General features: G+C 41.2%; 1 protein-coding gene and 1 long non-coding RNA gene across 2 annotated transcripts in view; one reads left to right on the top strand and one right to left on the bottom strand.

Annotated features, from left to right (window-relative positions):
* The window catches only part of LOC308394354, a 31,524-nt gene extending 13,626 nt beyond the window's left edge, over positions 1–17,898 (bottom strand). Inside the window, exon 1 of the long non-coding RNA XR_013971203.1 lies at positions 12,991–17,898. This is a non-coding gene — a long non-coding RNA (uncharacterized lncRNA). The remainder of the gene's footprint in view (positions 1–12,990) is intronic.
* The window catches only part of LOC308394353 (sodium- and chloride-dependent GABA transporter 2-like), a 36,194-nt gene continuing 19,051 nt past the window's right edge, over positions 2,971–20,113 (top strand). The window contains exon 1 of the mRNA XM_080878631.1: positions 2,971–3,210. The gene's annotated coding sequence lies outside the window, so the exon portion shown is untranslated. The remainder of the gene's footprint in view (positions 3,211–20,113) is intronic.

Here is a 20,113-nt window from a genome sequence, read left to right as displayed (position 1 = left end):
TTCAACTGTTTGTTATAAAACTGAATATATAGCTGAAGTAAATGGCCACAGAAGGAACTAACAGGAAACTATTAACTATTCAAATGTTGCTTTGTGATAATGTGAAATAAAACACCAATCAGATCAATTTTAATAATTGTAGATAGAATTAATTTTCTATTTGTAATAAATAATACAATAAAACATGTTGTTTTAGAACATTCGATATTATTGCACATCAACAGGATGCAACTGGCTATCAATGGTTGTTAAATTAAATTATGCTTTTAAGCAATGTAAACTGTCACAGCTTCAGACATCAGTGGCTGAACAAGGATTTTCTTCCACACAAAAGTAAAATAGCTGAAGTGATTTCAATGTAATACTGAGAAAGTACGTGCACTGTATAACATAACCAAGGTATAAAAATGTAAACAGGTAATACAAATGTAAACTCCATGGCTGTCGTTTGCCATTGGCAGTCCAACACAAGTCACACAAGTGTTGTTCTCACAGTAGATGTCTGTTAAAGTGACCTGTTTTAATGTCCTCTATTTTTTTTAATATAAAGAATTCTTATTTGTCACATCCCCAACCCTTTACAGCTATTCATTAAACCAGTGGTTATGTCTCAAAACAATGAGCTTCTCAAACTTCTCATCAGAGAGCCTGTTCCACTTTGGAGAGAAGACAAGCTTCCCAAGGCTAAACAGTCTCTCTGCCGAGGCACTGGAAAGCGTGGCTGCGCTGTATCTTAGTGAAATTTTCTTTATCAGTATCAAATAATATTATCTTTTACCAGTAGCAGAAGTGTCAGTCATCTCATCTTCAAAGGAAAAAAAGTCTCTGTGGCTGAGACTGTGCTAAGTTGGCGTGTTGAAACACCCTAAAGGTGGTTGAAAATGACCAAACTTCCAGATACAGATGGACAAAGTGGTGATAGCTAGATATAGTGGTGGTGGACAAGAAGAGAAAGACGACCGTAATGATGAATGTAGCTACAGTATACCGAGTGACAGCAACATCTGGAAATGGTGACATGAGAAGAAATACCAAGGGATGAAGGACGAGCTAGAGAAGAGATGGGAAGATGTGGAAACTGAAAGCAACAGTGGTAACAGCTCTCAGGGCAGTAACGTCCAAACTGGGAGAGTGGCTCCAGCAGATTCCAGGATCTTTGTCCAGGAGACCGCAGTCCTAGGACCCTAACCCTATAGAGAAAAAGTTAAGCCACTTTACCTCAAGGTTTTAAAATACAGACCAATCTGAATTAAGCAAGTTTTGACCCTAGGTTTTTAATTTTGCTCGTTTGTGGTAGGAATAATGTTCTTTTCATTTAAAAAGTTCACTGCTGAGAAATAACACTGAACAGGTACACTTGCTCATCCTTAATTTGAAAAGTTAACTAAAAAAAATCATAAAATCATCAAACAGAAAGCTAACTAACTCCTGGAGTCTCATTTTAATGTAAACCTGTCAAATTATCACCAAATATCTGATTCATCTCATATTAAGTAACTCTGATGATCCAAAAGCCTAAACATGGCATGAAGGATTTAAAGTAGGTTGAACATGACAAACAGGAGGAATTACGGCCAAAATGTCATCACGCAACCCTGTATTATAAAAATTAATGGCATTACTTAGCAATACAAAAGACCCTTCCACTGACTGAAGAATGAACACATGTAGTTTCAAAAGGAATTAATGGAAATAAATTTACTTGCTGACATATAGATATGCCTTCACACAGGAAAAGCTCATGAAAATCTCTAAAGGGCTTAGAAAGTAATGCCGCACCCAAATCCACTGCAGCAAGTTCACACAAGACACAGATGTATAGGTCACATATACAGATCAACTCAAAATCATAACTCACAAAGCATACTGCAGTCTCATTTATTAATATAAATCTATCAAATCACTCGTGATTTCAAGGAAGTTATAATGTGTCAAACAGAAGGAATTACGGCCATTTTTAGCTACAAAATGCCACAGGAAAAATATCGTTAGAGAAACCCATTTTATAAAAAAAACATGCGTTACTTAGGAATACAAAAGCCTCTTCAATTGAAATTGCACAATGAACATCATTGTGCAATTTCAAAAGGCTTTAATGGTATTAACCCTCTCAAGGCAGGCTTGCAGATTTGCAACAAGTAAAAATTAACAACCTGATTACCCCACATACATATTTTATGAGTTTTTTTTACTCAGAAGTAGCCTACCACTGCAGGTAGTCTTTTGTGCATTAGCAACAAAAACTTAATTTGAGCCTGAGAGGGTTAAACATGCTTTCTGATATATCGTCTCCCCTTTGCACATGAAAAACTCATGAAAATCTTAAAGCCTGAGAAAACAGTGTGCCACTGTTTTTCCAGAACATCGAATCCAACACATACAAGACGAAGATCTATACGTCACATATACGCACCAGCGAAAAATCTTAAGGTCACAAAAAATACAGCTAACTAGCCGGTGCAGTCTCATATTTTACTATAAATCTATCAAATCATAATCACATAGCTCAAATTAAGTAGCAATCTAAAGGTCCAAAAGCGTAAATTTGCATTTAAGATTTCAAGGACGTGAAAATACCGTGCAGTGAAAGTTAACTACAAAATGCTACAGGCAAAATGTCGTTACGCAACCCTGTTTGAAAATATAAATGATGTTCCTTAGCAATACAAAAGACCCTTCCACTGACTGAAGAATGAGTGTCAATGCCTAGTTTCAAAGGGATTCATTACATTTAATTGCTGACATATTGCCACACCTTGACACATAAGAAGCTGATGAAAACCTCTAAGTCTTAGAAAACAGTGGCACACCCTAAAACCACTACATCAATTCCCATACATACATGACGCAGACGCATATGCAGATTATTTGTTCCAAGCCTTCTTCCCCCACAGTGACTGCTTCTCATCTGCTGCTCCACCTCCTGCACCTACACCTGTGATGTCCTCAGTATCCTCAGTGTACCGGAGGACAGGATGAGAGTTTAACTGTGAACTGGGAGCCTGCAAAACTCATATGGTGTTTCTACGTTTTGTGGCTCTTTATTCAGATTAATTGCTCAGGACAACGACAAACAGCAGAGGTCTAGTGCACCTGAATGATAGAAGCTCCGCCCACTTGATCCCTGAGTATATTTTGTCGCTCTCAGGCTGCTTTTTACGGTTCAGCACCTGGCAAGACTACAGAGAGACGCGTGTCAAGTTACAACCGGTAGGTACAAGACATTTATTCTCCTGTGCAGGTGTATCTGTGTGTGTGTGACTACATAGTTTCACTTGGAATAAATGATACTCTGATTTTGAAGCATTTTAAATATTGTGTTAGTTTTAGTCATGTTTTAAGGCACATCTCTAAGTCTTTGCGTATATCATATTTAAAAAAATTAGATGCAGAATAATTTAAAATGATGTTTAACGTGTGTTGAAAATTTGTTTGATTTAATCTCAGGTGAAGCAAGGATATTAAACCCAATATTTCCATTTCCATTTCCTTGTGATATGTAAAAGAAACAGTGCAGCCTTATGAAAAGAAAAAAAGCTGAGTCATTCTCAGCACAAAGGCATGCTTTGCATACCCCGTCTCTGTCTTATAACTTTGGATCACATGTCCTGATGTGGCTTTATACTAAAAGTGTTCATGAAAAAGTCTTTCATGGAGTGGCCACATGTAAAGCAGGTTGGTTTACACACATGCTTCCAGCACTCGGATTTTTCATGCTTCTTTTGTTGACGGCTTCCGTCTGCTGCTCAACCACAATCCCCACGCCCACATGACACAGCAAAATATCCAATTATAAGGTGTCAGATTCCCAGCAACAGTAATGTGATGGAATTATACAAAATCAGCACCTGAAGTTTGACGCAGATACAAAGAAACATCTTTGAAAAGAGGTTTGAGGGATTTTGATGCTATGCTAGTTAGCATGTTGTTTTTAACTCTGTGCTTTAACAAAGTTAAGCAGCTTAGCCATGCAAAGGGGTTTTAACACCTATAACTGATCTGTCTAACATCCATGTCACTGAGGTCTCACACTTCAGCATGTTAATGTTAAAAATTAACCCTCACCACCAGCCTCCCTCCCATAAAAAAGAAAGAAATAGCTGTTTCCACAATATTCAGCTTATTTGTATCTATCTAGGAGTCGGTTAACAACAGCAACAACATGCTATTGTTTTTCTGTTCAAACACTGCCATAAATGGCATGGCCACCTGGTGGTCTATACATCAGTCTATAGAAGCACATCTCTGTGTGCTTCTATAGACTGATGTCATTTGCGTTAAAGTGTGTATGTTATTTGCAGCCCCTATTTAGCTGGATGGATTTTATAAAGCCTGCCAAAGGTGACCACAAGCCTTTCTTGTGATCCTACCACAGTGCTGAGGCAGCTACTTGGATTTGGCACATGTGGTTTTCTGTCATCACCATTTGGAACTTTGGCTTGCATTAAGTCCTTTTGATGTGTTGTTGGCAAGAAAATTAAAAAGAATAACTGAAACCAGTAATGCGGGTTGAGTCCAACCCACCCACCCACCCTGAACTGTATCAAACAATGGCCAAGATCCCCGTGGTTCAACTGGATGTCAATGACAGGAGGACAACACTGATGCTGTTACGTGTTTACGAACCTTGGCTCTGTTAAGAGTGACTTCTGTAACTAAAGGGAGGCTGTTATGCGTTGTTCTTAATCATGTCCCATCACAGAAATGTGGAAAATTTCAAACACGTCTAATATTGTGTAATATAGGTAGCTTTTTATTAGCATGTTAGTTTTTCATTTTGTCAATCGTGCCAATGAAGTGTGCTTGCCCAGTGTTTGCAACCATATGCTTTATTACAAGTAGTTGTAACAACCAACTGGTCACAAAGAGGCTGGTCATGCAACACCCTCCCAACCTCTGTGCAAACACTTTCTATTGTACGGTCCACATAGGAGGCAATCTGTCACCAAACAAAGCAACTCGACCTGAACGCACTCCCAGCCAGACATTGTCATATAATTGCCATCTTATTTATAAACCCAGACAGATTTCTAACACAGTGCAATTAGTCTGAGTCAGTCTGCACTGATAAGCACAACTCACGCGTCTTGGCTATAGGGCACTCAACTCAACTGCCTGCCAGCTGGTTGCATTCGGACTTTAATCTTATATAAAATAATATTTTACAGTTAAATTGTCCTGCATCAACTACATCACTATTTGTGGGGAAATTCTGGTTTCTGTTTCGAACTTTAGATATAACTACGTTCATCCAGATTTCTGAAATCTGTAAGTAGTTAATGTGAATTACTGTTTATGCAGATGGTAGCAGAATTGCAATTTTTGCTGATTTATCACAGTTAATTGCAGTATTATCACAAACAGATTGCAACCATCAACTTGAACCCTTTCAATTTCACACCAGTAGCAGACTGGCTCTACCTTATTGCCATTTTCCTTGCCATCTTTGAAAGAACCACTTGAAAGACAACGAGAATACAAGTTCATTGCATTCAGTGTCAGTAATTTTGGTCGTGCTGTGACCTCCGACCACTGTTTTCCTGACTATAGCATTAGGTTGTTGCGCCACATTCCCTCATGTGGCACTAAAGGGAACTATAGCTGCAACTATGATTTTAACCATCTCACGTCAGATCAACAACTTGCTCTAACAAACAAAATCAGCATGGCAATTGTCCCAAATGTTTCTGTCCAAACGCCTCCTCGCTCTGCCCTGTTTTCCTGTACTCTGGTTGGTCAGAGACTTAAAGGGCCTCTTCACAAACTTCCCAGTGCAGCAGTGTGGCACTCCAAACCCCTTGACCAAGGTGCTTAACCTCAATTAAGTCTCTTTGCGTCCAGGCGTATAAAACGGTCGTCGATGGAATTCAAACCCCTCGCCAAGTCAGCAAAGAAAAGAGTAATAAAATAATAAAAAATCAGGTTGCAATGGAAGCAATGGCCTGTGATGATATAATTACTTCGCTGGTACCCTGCAACTTTTCATGTGCACAATAGCGAAGACATGTCGGGTGCAAGTCACCAGGAATTAATCAAGCTATTAATTTTTTGCAGGCTTTAAATAGCAGCCTCCATCCAGTCAATTCATGAACCTGCCGCCAAAGTTAGATCCCCACAGAGTTTTCTTCATATCTTTAATTCTTCACAGGGATGGAAAATCCGGGCCTTTTCATTTGCTGTCAGTGGTGTCAGAAGGGGGGCTTATTATTTGATGTTTTGAGATAATCCATCGCTACATTCCTCTCTGGGGCAAACTCGGTCCAGAGTGTGAAGGTCTGGCAGCCTCAGCCAGATTAGATGGATTAATTACTCTATAGCTGACTTGGTGGCTGAAGGCTTTGCTTCCACACTCACATCTATCCTCCTTTTGCAAAGGAAAAATAAACAATAACCCATTACCTTCAAACTAGTTCAGCTGTATCACATGTTATCCAGGCATCTTGTATAAAGTGTAATGTATGATGTAGTGGCTACTCTGTCTTTGCTCCCTCAGTGTTGCATTTAGTTTCCTGGATGTCACACTGGCAAACCAAAGTGTTAAAATATTCAGTTTACACATAAAGCCTACTGTTCTGGATGCTTGAGGCCATTTAAAGTAAATAAGTCATTATGAGTCCAACATCCTGACTTATAAAAGTCCCATGATATGATCATTTAGCCCCTGGTTTCAGGCTCAGTGCACAACAGGAATCCGGGTTTGTTTAGCTCTCCTAGATTTCCCTGCGAGCCCAGTTCATCCCAGGCAAAGGGCTGGATGGGGGAAAGAGAGACAGGGTCGTACTCAGTTCTCTGTAAAATTATCCACACGAACAGCGAATTAATTAATCAAGTACCATTAAGGCGCTACCTCGAAGGCTTAGTGAGACTTCACATCTGCAAAACAGGTAAGCACAGCACGAGGAGGAAGTGATGTTTGCCTGAGAATCATATGTCAAAATTATTTTGGAAAGTCATTAACAAATGAATTTATCAACCTTTTTAGCAAATAACTGCTTTTAACTAGATGGCTTTATCTTGCTGAGGGCTTATTTGACTATTTGGGATATCATAGGTGTAGGTGTTCCCCTGCTGCTATTCAACTATTCTGGGGCTACATGCAACACTTTGAATTGTTTTTCTGGATAAAATGTCTGAAAATGTGGGCCACAATCCTCAGTTTTAGATGAAGCACACTCTCTCAGATCTGACTAAGGTTTGCAAATTAATGTCTAATTTTTACACAGTGGACTCAGTCTGAGTCAGTCTGCAGTAATGAGTGCCTCTGTCAAGATGCACCAAAGTCCCTTTGAAGGCAGGAATTCACTGAGTGGTTACAGACCTGGTCCTCGTCTTTGACGTAGCCATTTCAGAGGCGACAAGATCAGAAGTCCATTGCACAAGTTAGCAATAATTTTGTCTCCAACCACTATTTCCCCCAACTTTACTGTAGCATTGACTGACTGCACAAATGTTCTTGTTTACTGTAGACGTTAAATAAAATGGTTAATTTAATCTAAAGGCTAATTAACTGTAAGTAAGTACTGCGGAAACCTCTGGTTCTAACGTTGTCTAGTTATTCCTAGCAATGATTCTTAAAATGTTAGCTGAAGAGAAATTGTTTGCATTTGAACCTCACAAAAACACCAAAATATATAAAAAATATTTCCAGAAGCAGTTATTTAAATCCAAGAGGCTCTTGATTACATATTTTCTGTCAGTGGAGTGTTGCTGCCACTGGTAGAGCAGAGCCATTTCTGCATTGTTGCTTTTTTAAAGCCAGACCACATTTCAGCAGGTTTGAGAAAGAAGGTCAGACGGTATTATGAAGCAGAAGCTGGGATAATTTACATAAGAAGAAAAACAATATGGAAAAAATCTGCAGGTTGCATATGTTAAATCAGCTATAATAGCCACTGCTGTCAGTGATCCCAACTCTGGGCCCAATTGTTTTGTGCTGCTGTATTCGCACAACCGTCCTCTCAGACAAGAAACTCTCAGGAGACGGATACCCTCTCTACTTTTAAGGTTGGGCTTAAAATGTTCTTTTTTGATAAAGCTTATAGTTAGGGTTGGATCAGGTGATCAGTTTTTTTAATCCTGTTCTTGGCAGCTTTTGCAAATACATTAATACAATGTCTAAGGCAGGACAGGCGGGGAAAAAAAGGGGGGGAGCAAAGAAAAGCAAAATGTATTGCCAAGTGCACCTGTGAGAAAACAAACATACAACAACTCAATTGCAAACATTCAAAAATGCATACATATGTTACATAAATCAACAGTCTCCTTGTGGTGCATGTGAGAGAGAGAGTGTGGAGTGTTTGTATGTGTGTGTCTTTATCACGAAATGCACTTGAAAATAAGGTTGGGAAGACACAATAACGCCCCCTAGGAGCCAGAGGCAGGTGGAATAGGATCTGGGAAAACCGGGCCATCCACAGCCCCCAAGAGTACTAATGACCTAAGACCACTACTCTCTGTGATGCCTGTGCACCCATCTCAGCAGAAGAAGGAGGGAGGCCCTAGATGGGGTGCCCACGTCCAAGGGGTGGGCGTCCCAGAGGACCCCAGGTGATGGGCAACCAGCCCCGCTATAGGCCTGCCACCCTGGTAAAAGCCAAGATCATGGTCCCAGGGCTCCAGGCGCCCAAAAACTGCCCGGTGCCCAGCATAGCCACCCCCCGTCAACACGGAAGAGGTAAAGCCACCCTGGACCACCAAAGGACTGGGTCAACAACCACGCCAGAACATCCAGCCACGCACCCCAGTACCAACAAGTACCTGCATTCCACTGAGGGGGTAGCAGCACCCAGCGGGGAGTAGTGGGGAGGAACACCACCTAACACCAGTCATCCACTCAAGTGCAACAGACACACACAGCAAAGTGACAAGAAACACTGGCCTGGATCTGGGACAAGCTGCACCTAGCAACGGATGCTCCCTCACCTGGACACCCCACCCAATGAGCCTGTGGGCAACAAGGAGCACCCAAGGCGCAGACTAGACTTCCCAGCTTCATGATTCATCAATTTTAAATAATAGCTTATACATTTTTGTATTGCAGATATTTAATAATTTTGTTATCCAGTATATTTCCAGACTCAGTTGATTGTGACTGAATTTTTCCTGTATGCATGATTTAAGTTGCTGATATTCAAAAGATGTGTTGTTGCTGATTCCTGCCTTGTATAACTTGCTTTAGGTTTTTTGTCCCTTTTAAATGCCATGATTAAAAATTTAGTATTTCCTTTTTCTGACAAATATCTGGAAGCGTTCAAATTTGGCCATGATAGGTCTGGGTCTGTTGATTTCCCAAACGATGGACACAATGGAAGCAGATGATTTTAATTCCATCCTCTGGGAGTTTCAAGTGGACGCAGTGCTCCAGGACAGATTTCAAAACACAGACTGGAATATGTTCACCCACACAGACCTGGACCAGTACGCCTCATCTGTACTGGATTACATCTCCAAAACCACAGACAGTGTCACCACCCAGAAACGGATCACCATGTACCCCAACCAGAAGCCTTGGATGAACCGGGATGTTCGTCTCCTCCTGAAGGCCCGCAACACCGCCTTTAGGTCAGGAGATGCACACGCCTACAGTACAGCCAGGGCTAATCTAAAGAAGGGCATCAAAAAAGCCAAACACCATTACAAAAAGAAGGTAGAAGAACACTTCTCTAACTCCAACCCCCGACGCATGTGGCAAGGACTCCAGACCATTACAGACTACAGGACCACCAAACCCTCCCCCGCATCCTCTGATGTCTCCTTCCTCAACGAGCTCAACAACTTTTATGCTCGTTTTGAGTGAGGGAACCCCACAACCACAACCAAAGCAGACATGACACCAGACCACCAACCTCTGACTCTCTCCCCCACCGATGTAGGAGCGGTGCTGAGCAGGATCAATGTCCACAAGGGTGCAGGTCCTGATGGCATCCCCGGGTGTGTTCTCAGAGCGTGTTCTGGGGAGCTTGCAGGAGTGCTGACAGACATATTCAACCTGTCCTTGGCCCACGCTGTGGTACCGGCCTGCTTCAAATTCACCTCCATCGTCCCGATACCCAAAAACTCCAACCCATCTAGCCTCAATGACTACCGCCCAGTAGCACTCACCCCCATCATCACTAAGTGCTTAGAGCAGCTGGTCCTAGCACACTTCAAATCCTGTCTCCCCCCCCCACCCTGGACCCCCACCAATTCGCATACCGCCAGAACAGGAGCACAGAGGATGCAGTCTCCATCGCACTGCACTCTGTCCTCTCACACCTGGACAACAACAACACCTACGCCAGAATGCTGTTTATAGACTTCAGTTCAGCATTCAATACAATCCACCCCTCACAACTCATCAGGAAACTGACAGACCTGGGCATCAGTTCCCTCATCTGCAAATGGTTACTGGACTTCCTGACCAACCGCCCCCAACATGTCCGGCTGGATAACTGCTGCTCATCTACCATCACAATGAACACCGGTGTACCACAAGGCTGTGTGATGAGCCCTTTCCTCTACTCCCTCTTCACCCACGACTGCAGACCTGCTGATGGTTCCAACACCATCATTAAGTTTGCAGATGACACCACGGTGATTGGCCTCATCAGTGACAACGATGAGGCCGCCTACAGGGAGGAGGTGGATCGTCTGGCTGAGTGGTGCGACACAAACAACCTACTGCTTAACACCGAGAAGACCAAGGAGCTCATCGTGGACTACAGGAGGAATGCTGACCCACATCCACCCATCCACATTAAGCGGACGGCTGTGGAGCGTGTGAGCAGCTTCAAGTTCCTGGGAGTCCACATCTCCGAGGATCTCACCTGGACGACCAACTGCTCCAAGCTGGTCAAGAAGGCTCACCAGCGCCTCTTCTTCTTGAGGACTCTGAGGAAGAACCACCTGTCCTCAGACATCCTGGTGAACTTCTATCGTTGCACCATCGAGAGCATCCTGACCAACTGTATAACAGTCTGGTACGGGAACTGCTCTGCCTCGGACCGGAAGGCATTGCAGAGGGTCGTGAAAACTGCGCAGCGCATCGCCGGAGCACCACTTCCCTGCCATAAAGGACATCTACAGGAAGCGGTGTCTGAAAAGGGCTGGGAAAATCATCAAAGACCCCAGTCACCCATCACATGGACTCTTCACCCTCCTGCCCTCTGGGAGGCGCTACAGGAGCCTCCGGACTAAGACCACCAGGTACCGGAACAGCTTCTTCCCCACAGCTGTCAGACTCCTAAACTCTGCCTCCTGACATCTGACCCACGTTAACACATGGACTGAACATACACACACACACAATGGACAACTGTACCCTCAAACACACAATAATAACATGGACTGAACCACCACTCACAACCACTAGCACTTTATATAGCCTCTGTAGGAATTATATCTCACTTATCTTAACTGCACTACTGTATAGCTCTGTGTAAATAATCATTCTGTACATTCGATAATTTTTAACCCTACAACTGTTTACAACTTGCACAGTTCCCATTTCTGTATAGCTGTATATCTCAGATTTCTGTAAAGTTATTTATTTCATATTCTGTATAGTTTTTCATATTTATATCCTGTTCATATCCTGTACATAGCTTGTACTCACTACAGCCTGTACATACTTATAGTTATAGAATATTCACAACATACTTCATACCGTGTACATTATAACATACCATAATAGACCCATTTCTGTAATATACTCACATATCTATATTATTGCTAATATATATTGTAATATATCTATATCACTAAAGCACTTCTGGATGGATGCAAACTGCATTTCGTTGCCCTGTACCTGTGCATGTGCAATGACAATAAAGTTGAATTCTATTCTATTCTATCTGGGTGAAGTGACTCATAAGGATCTTCTTCTGCCTTTGCTGGTATTCCTTAAAGCACCAAGTTCTCCCTCATGCTGCGGGCCTGGAGCTTGATGACAGCTTCCTTGAGTTTTTCGTTTGCTTCTGAGAGTCGGGTCCCTCATTGAGGGATTTTCTTTGACTCTTTGAGGGTGGCGTTTTGAGCGTGTTTCCAACTGCTGCTAGCTGAACTCAATGGACTCATGCAGATCCTGAAAATCTTTATGCAGGATTTCCAGGAGGGACAGGCGTGCGTCAAAACTGGACTATTTTTTTTATCTATGGACACCAAAATGTCAACTATGTCACTGTTTTGTGGAGAAGCTGGCTCCAGTGAGTCTTTGAGGTGGCTTAATTTCGAGGACGGCTTTCCTTTGCTGCTGGAGGGAATCGGCGCCTTGTTATCTGGTTTCCCCATAACAACATGCTCAAAACACTCGTCAATATACTGCTGCAAACTGTCCAGGTCTTCTTTGCGATCCTCCGGAGTGGTAAAGTTGGTTAGAATGTGAGCATAGCTCTTCTCACTTACCTGACTCACTTATCTGTGACCCTTGCTTAGTTATACTGCAGTAGACCTAGATTACTGGGGACTTACCATGAAGGACTGAGTGTTTCTTCCTCTGTCAGCTCTTTTCACTTAGTATGAGTTTATACACCACTCGCCATTTAATCATTAGTTATTCTCAAACGGGCTCTCTTCTGCAGCCATGTGCTGTCTCTGGTCACAGCAGATGGTTGCCCCCATATGAGCTTGGTTCTGACAGAAGTTTCTTTCTGTTACAAGAGATGTTTTCCTTCCTGCTGTCACCAAGTGCTTGCTCATATAGGTCTGTCTGACTGTTGGGATTTCTCTAGTTTGTTGGGTCATCACCTTACAATATAAACCGCCTTATGGTGACTGTTGTTGGGATTTGGCGCTATATAAATAATTTGATTCTTAGAGGGAACTACTTTAAGCGCTTAGAAATCTCCAGGAACAATTATGAGCACCAAATAATCCAGCCCACCACCAACCTCAGAGGAACCCACTATAGTGTGGACATAAGGCCATATGTTACACTCAAATGATCCCTCTTTTATGAGGTGTGTTTTTAACACAGGTTAAAGAGGAAAGGGTATCAGCCACAGGAATGCTTACCTATTTAAAACATGGGGGAGCAGAAGATCTCGACCGCATCGAGTCCTTGAAAATTCCACTTTGACAGGGTTCAAATGAGGCGAGATCACCGTTTTAACTTCTTCCACTGTGAGTGACCTGAAGGTTAAAGCGTTTGTTAACGTGTCAGACTGGAATGCCTCGGAAAAATAGAATCACTCTCAAAAAAAAAGAATTACACTCACCTTTCTGGTCTGCTAGCTGGAAGACTGTAATCACATAGATGGACTTGTGTTGTAAAACATTCGGATTAAGAAAATGGATCAGTTACAAAGAAATTCTGTCAAGAAAAACCTCATTATTTTAACTAAATTTGGTTTATTAAATGTTTTGTAAGCTGTCAAAGTCAATCTGCATTGGTTTTATTTATGGAAGCAAGTGATTATATCTCGACTTTATTTGACCAATCAAGAGGCACAGTAGAGATGGTGCTATTCATGTCTGCAGGCAGGAAGTGTTCAGTATATATATACATTATAATATTATATATGAGATTTTCTTTTTGATTTTGTGTAGCTTGTATCTACCTTTAGCCAAGGCTTTGTGAACATTAATCCTTTATCAGATCTACCAAAAATCCAATCTTAACCCTATTACATTACAAACATACAGCAAACTTAATAAGCTGTATTTATACCAACCATTTATAATAACCAAATTCAAGAGTTCTTCTAGAGTATGTTTGTAACTGTTTCTCTGAGCCAATGATGATCACACATAGTGTATTTGTACATCACCATGTGACCGACACCGTAATTTAGCTCCAGTGAATGAGCAGTCAGATATTAGTCAGATACCTGTATAGGGCACCTTTTGCAGGCACTACGTCAGCAGTGACTACAGCTGGGAAGCCCAGCGAATCTGACACCTTACATTATCAAAGGATCTCTGTTTACACTCACAATATGCGCATCAGTTACACACCCAACACAAACGTACCTGAAACTCAGTGGCGGCTCCTGAAAAAAATCTCAGGGGGGGCAATTTTTATGATATCGACTAAAATGACCCATTTAATGAGTACATCAAACAACACAATTTTAATTTAAATTTAAAATGAACAACCATATTCTGTCCATTTGTATAGATTTGTAAAAATGAACAACCATATTCTGGCCATTTGTATAGATTTGTAAAAATGAACATGAACAGATTTTTTTTTTTTTTTTTGAATGAATGAAAAATAACTATTGAAAACAACAACTGTAAACTGATTGGGGGGGTGGGCTAAAGAGAGAAAGAGAGAGGGATGGAGAAAGAGAGTAAATATGGTTAAGGGTTCTTATTTGTACAAGAACTTTGCTCGTCTGTCTTTCTGAGTGGCAAATTTCTCGATGACCCTGGTGTTGAAATCAGGAAGTTCTTGTGTGAGTTTTTTCTCTATGGACAGCATAGCCAGAGCGTTGAGCCGATCCTGAGCCATATTGTTTCTCAGGAAAGTTTTTATCCTCTTTAAAGTAGAGAAACACCTCTCCGATTCTGATGTTGTCATTGGTGTGGTGATGAGGATGTTAAGAAGACTTACAGTCTGTTCCACAGCCTGTCAGCCACGACTTGCGCTGGAACCAACTCCGACAAAAAGTCCTGTTGTATGCTTTTGACTTCTCCTTCGTTGCCTGGGTTAGTTGAATTTCGGGCTTGTCAGGTCCCAACTCTTTAACTTGCAGTTTTTCTGCCATTGTCCTTCTGGCAAAAGGGTAGGTTAGAAGCGATCTAACCGAATTTGGGGGAGGCTGTGCCTCAACCGTTAACAATACCGCTGCCATCGTCTCTCTCTGACCTTATAGCTCACTTAGGCTACTGACTGAGGTAAAATTCTAGAACAGCAAATCTTCGCGCGTTTTCTGCAGGGGCGCAATTTTAAGCGCCCCCAAACCATTTAATTCAGCGACGCTGATAGGTCAAATATTTATTATTTTCCCCTGGCAACCATTTAATGATAGGCTATTTCGCTGCATATCAAGGGCGCTTTGACGAGCGCCCCAGAAGAAGAAAAACACCGTTTGTTGGTTGAACTTTAATGAGTCAGCTGGTGAAAATGTTAAAATACGCCTGGCTGTATATGGGCACACACATAGTAAAACTATCATTGATGAATTTTTTAAAAATATATATTTTTACTCCTCCACATTTGGGGGGGCGGAGCCCGAGCGCCCCCTATGGGCCAGCCGCCACTGCTGAAACTTCAATACCCATAATTCTTTTGTATTTGCCTGCCATGCAGTCCAAGTTTTGTTATTTGTCTTCTGTCAGTGTACGGGACATTTCCAGGCTGCAAGCTTTTCACACAGAGGTGTTTATTTGTGCTTTGCATGGAACTGTTGTGAGAAAAAAATCATCCTAAAATATTACTTTTTTCTTTCAGTCAATGCTCCCACTCACACCAGTTTAGGTATCTTTAATACCAGTAGCTACCTCTTTATATCTTTAACTTTTAGTTTTACATATCTAACACTGGCCCTGAATTAGGTCCCAAAATGTTTTAATTATTTTTTTAGTTGCTGTTTTTGTTGTTTTTGAAGTTGTTACCTGTGCTGCATGCGTGTAATATGAGCAACCACTTTACAGTACTTGTGAGTAACGTGAGCAACTGTCTCACTGTAATTATGATTGCATGTGTTTTGGACAGTTACCAGGTTTATATGAGTGCTCGGATTGTGTTCATAGGAAGGGCTCAAGGCAGACGGACCCGATAATCAAATTGTGTAATGTGAGCAACTACTTTCCTGTAAAGCCCAGGCTTGTGATGCGCATACACACACACTAACACACACACACACAAAGTGGCTGTGTATGGGTTCACTCTGACTGTGTTTAGTGGAAGGGCTCTAATCAGATGCCCCACAGTCACGATGAATCTGTGAATTTTTCATCCTTTCTTTAATCAGCCTTTTAAAAAAGCCTGGAAGTAAGCTGCAAGAGTTTCACAACGCCTACCACTGTACACTATATCAGTGACCTAGTGCCCTGGATACAAGACAGCAATAAAATGAGCTATAAAGCATTTAGAGCACAGCTATGCCTCTATGAGTTGCATACCTGGGCTCCACATTCTCAGAGGCCACAGGTTTGCCGGTGACTGTATTGAAGGACCCTTAACTCTGGGCTTTTATTTGTCCCCTTGGACGCAAAGAATCTGGAGGCTGTGTGAGGGGTGCAAGCATGTAGTTAAGGATTTTCTACATTGTGTATGATTGCCATGCTTTTTTTACCACTTCCTAACTCTTGACCTTTGACTTTGCAATTTTCTTCAGGGAATTTCTTTAACTAATGAGGGAGACTGAAGTAAACTGTCAGTGCATTATTGTGCTTTTTATGTTTTACTTTTTATAATTGTAGCTGAAAACACAGTGATTCTGAAACGGGGTTAAATGTTTGAGTAAGAACTTTATTAGGTGCACCTTGCTTGTACTTTATTGGACTGTCTGTTCCTTCAGAACAGCCTTAACTCCTCATGGCATAGATTCAACAAGCTGCTGGAATCATTCCTCAGGGATTTTGGCCCATTTTGGTATCATAGCATCACACTATCATGACGCAGTTTTCTCAGCTGCACATCCGTGATGTGAATCTCTAGTTCTACAACATCCCAGAGGTGTTTTATTTGATTTAAATCTGGTGTCTGTGGAGGCTGTTTGAGTACAGAGAACTCATTGTCATTTTCAACAAACCAGTTTGAAATGATCGGAGCTTTGCAATAAGGTGTTTCTCTTGCTGGAAGCAGCCATCAGAAGATGGGTATACTGTGGTCATAATGGGATGAACATGGTCAGGAACAAGCCTCAGGTAGGCTGTGGCATTTTAAAAATGCTCACTTGGTACAGAGGGGCCAAGAAAATATCTCCACACCATTACACCACCAGCAGCCTGAACTGTTAATACAAGGCAGGATGGATCCATGTTTCATGTTGTTCACACTCTATCATCCAAATGTTGCAGCAGAAATGAAATATCATCAGAATCTGTTGCCCAATTTTGGTGAGCCCACTTAAGCTGTTGCCTCAGTTTCTTGTTCTCAGTGACCCAGTGTGGTTTTTGCTGCGGTGGCTGGGCAGATGGCACATTATGATGCTCTTCTCCATACACTGCTTGGAACGACAGGTAATTTGAGTCCTATCTGCTCAAAGCTGTCCGCACATGTACCTCTGACCTCCAGCATTTTCACCCAGAGAACTGCACTCCCTGAATGTTTCCTCTTTTTGACCATTTTATAAAAACTCTGGAGTTGTTTGTGTGGGAAAATACCAGCAGATCAGCAGTTTCCAAATTACTCAGACCAGCCCCCCTGGCACCAACAACCACGCCACATTCGAAGACACTTAAATCACCTTTTTTCTCCATTCTGATGCTCAGGTTGAACTTCAGCACGTCTAGATGCCAAATTTCACTGATTGCTGCAGTGTGATTGTCTGATCAGATATTTGCATTAACGAGTGACTGAACATGTGTACCTAACAAAGTGAGTGTAGCTGTATTTAGACAGCTTTATTTGGTTCATGTGGACAGTAGAGAACAGAAGACCTTCATATGTGTCTACTACTGTCTAATGATTAACCTTTATCAACATAATCATACAATTCCACAAGACGTAAACAAGATAAGATGTCCTGTTCTTGCCCTTAAATAACCTGGATTATTGCATTCAACAGCAACACTGGGAACGCAAAAATGTGATGACTCAAACAACACATTTGTTACTGTTGTTGCACGTAACTAGGTGACTCTGTTATCTTGATCTGTTTTGAAATGCGTACATTTTTTTACTCCCACTTCAGAGTAAACCAAGCAGTGACTGTTCAGTAAACGTAAACTCTGTTTGCTAATCTGACCTTTAAAACACATATAATCTAAACCTTTGAAAAGTACACAGTCATGATCATTATGGCCACTCTAAAAGGTCTATGGATGTGATGTAGTCAGTTTGAAATGTAGTCTTCATATCTTGTGGTACGTTGATTGCATTCAGTCAAAATCACCTTGTATTCATTACGGCGTTCTATATTTGCAGTAATTAGTTAGTATAGGCTGTCTCATCTCAACTCCCAGTGTTGTAATAGGTATGCAGCATAATGGAGTCTTTCGTATTTCTACAAATTGGTAGAAAGTTTGTTAAGATTTGCCCGAGCTCAGTCAGGCTTTACATCAGGTAATGGAGAAGAATCCAGTCGTTCCACCATAATACGCAGAAACCCCCTTTAAAAGACCTGAAACAGACTTCTCCCCGTCAGCTGATTGAATCAGCTGATCTGACTTCCAGCAGATCCTTTCCCTGACTGACCGATGTTTGCTTTCATCAACGCTGCAACACTTCACAAGTTCCAGATGCAACTCTCTACTTTATTTCATCTCTTGGAAAAATTTCCTTTCAGCAAATGTCAAATTATTATATTGAGCTTGCACTCCTAAATTTATTCTTCAAACTCAATAAATATGAAGCAATAGTTTGGGGTAAAATGTAACTGAAATATATCAAATCAAAGGTGTATACGTTCAAATAATTCATCCTTAAGGCAAATGCTTGGTTTAAACTTAATATATACCAGTCAAGTAAATTCTATTTGACCAGATTTCATTAAATTATTACTTATGTTACAGAATTCCAGGGAAAATTCATAGCTAATTAAGTTACATACATCAAGTTAAAATCTTTTTGTCTCATCTGATTATTCTGCTTTTTTTTAAATTACCCTCCTTTCTCAGGGATGGTGTTATCTGTCTTCATTTTCATCTTATTGACTTTCTCTTTGGTTCATAAAAGTGTCTGTATAAAAGTCCAGTGGCACTACTGTTTATTGTTCATAGTTCAGTCCCTAATTCACATCTTATTGTAGTCCATAGTTTTTAAACTTAAAGATGTGCGTATGTCCTCCATTTATAATATCCACCAATTCTGCATATGATTTATACACCTTGTGTAACCTAATATGTCTCAGGAGGCGAATGTTATTCTTTTGAATGAAAAAGCAAAAAAGGCAGATATTTTTTCTAAGTGAGGCTATATTTGTTCAGCTGAGTGAGCAGTGAGCCAGTGATGCAGCCAATTAAATGTGCTGACAGCTACTTCAGGTACCCTACACTGTTAGGGTTAGTTTAAATTTTGACATCCAAATTCTGAATAAATTGAACTGCTTAGAAAATCCGACTGCACTCAGACTGCTAGAATGAAGTTGCTTAAAAATGCGATGGTGGACATTGTTGACTGCAGAAAGTATGTAATCGATGCTTCACCCCATGTGTTCTCATTCTTTTGCTTAGTAGACATGTACAGCAGATTGAAAAATACCACCTCATGAACAAGAATAGAGAATTTTAAAAGAATCAAGCTAATCAGTCACAACAGTAAAATGGCCTGTATTTGTATAGCGCTTTACTAGTCCCTAAGGACCCCAAAGCGCTTTACACATCCAGTCATCCATCCATTCACACACACATTCACACACTGGTGATGGCAAGCTACATTGTAGCCCCAGCCACCCTGGGGTGCACTGACAGAGGCGAGGCAACGGGTGAAGTGTCTTGCCCAAGGACACAACGACCGAGACTGTCCAAGCCGGGGCTCGAACTGGCAACCGTCCAATTACAAGGCGAACTCCCAACTCTTGAGCCACGATCGCCCACAGTGAAATGAATGAGTCCTGTCTACTCCATCCACTGTAACTCTAGCCTTTATTAAGCCCTTCAGGTTCTCTGAGGTCTAATTAATTATTGATAATCCAAAGACTGGCAATACGGCAACGCCCAAAATGAGGACATCGTGAATGCAGACTGACCGTTTACACTGCAACCCTCACTTTGTTTATTTAAATATAGCTAATTATATTAGCTAAGTTGGAATACTCAAAGTTTCCTTTTGTGCTTCTCTAATTGTTGAAAGTCTAAAACATATTCATATAGTAGAAAGTTAGTTTAGTTAGGTTAGTTTAACTTTGTGTATAGTATTCATATCAAGAAAACAAGAGCAAAGAAAAGCCTAAGTACTATCCCTGAATATTACAGTCCATGTGATATATGAAGGCAACATAACAATAATTTTACATTTGGCACACTATGCACATACTACACCTTTACAGGAGCAGGTAGAAGTTGAACACTTAGCAAGGTCTAC

Source organism: Rhamphochromis sp. 'chilingali', assembly GCF_963969265.1.
Source record: "Rhamphochromis sp. 'chilingali' genome assembly, chromosome: 3".
NCBI lineage: Eukaryota > Metazoa > Chordata > Actinopteri > Cichliformes > Cichlidae > Rhamphochromis > Rhamphochromis sp. 'chilingali'.
Note: the sequence above shows the minus strand (reverse complement) of the source record. Positions and strands in the feature narration are given on the sequence as shown.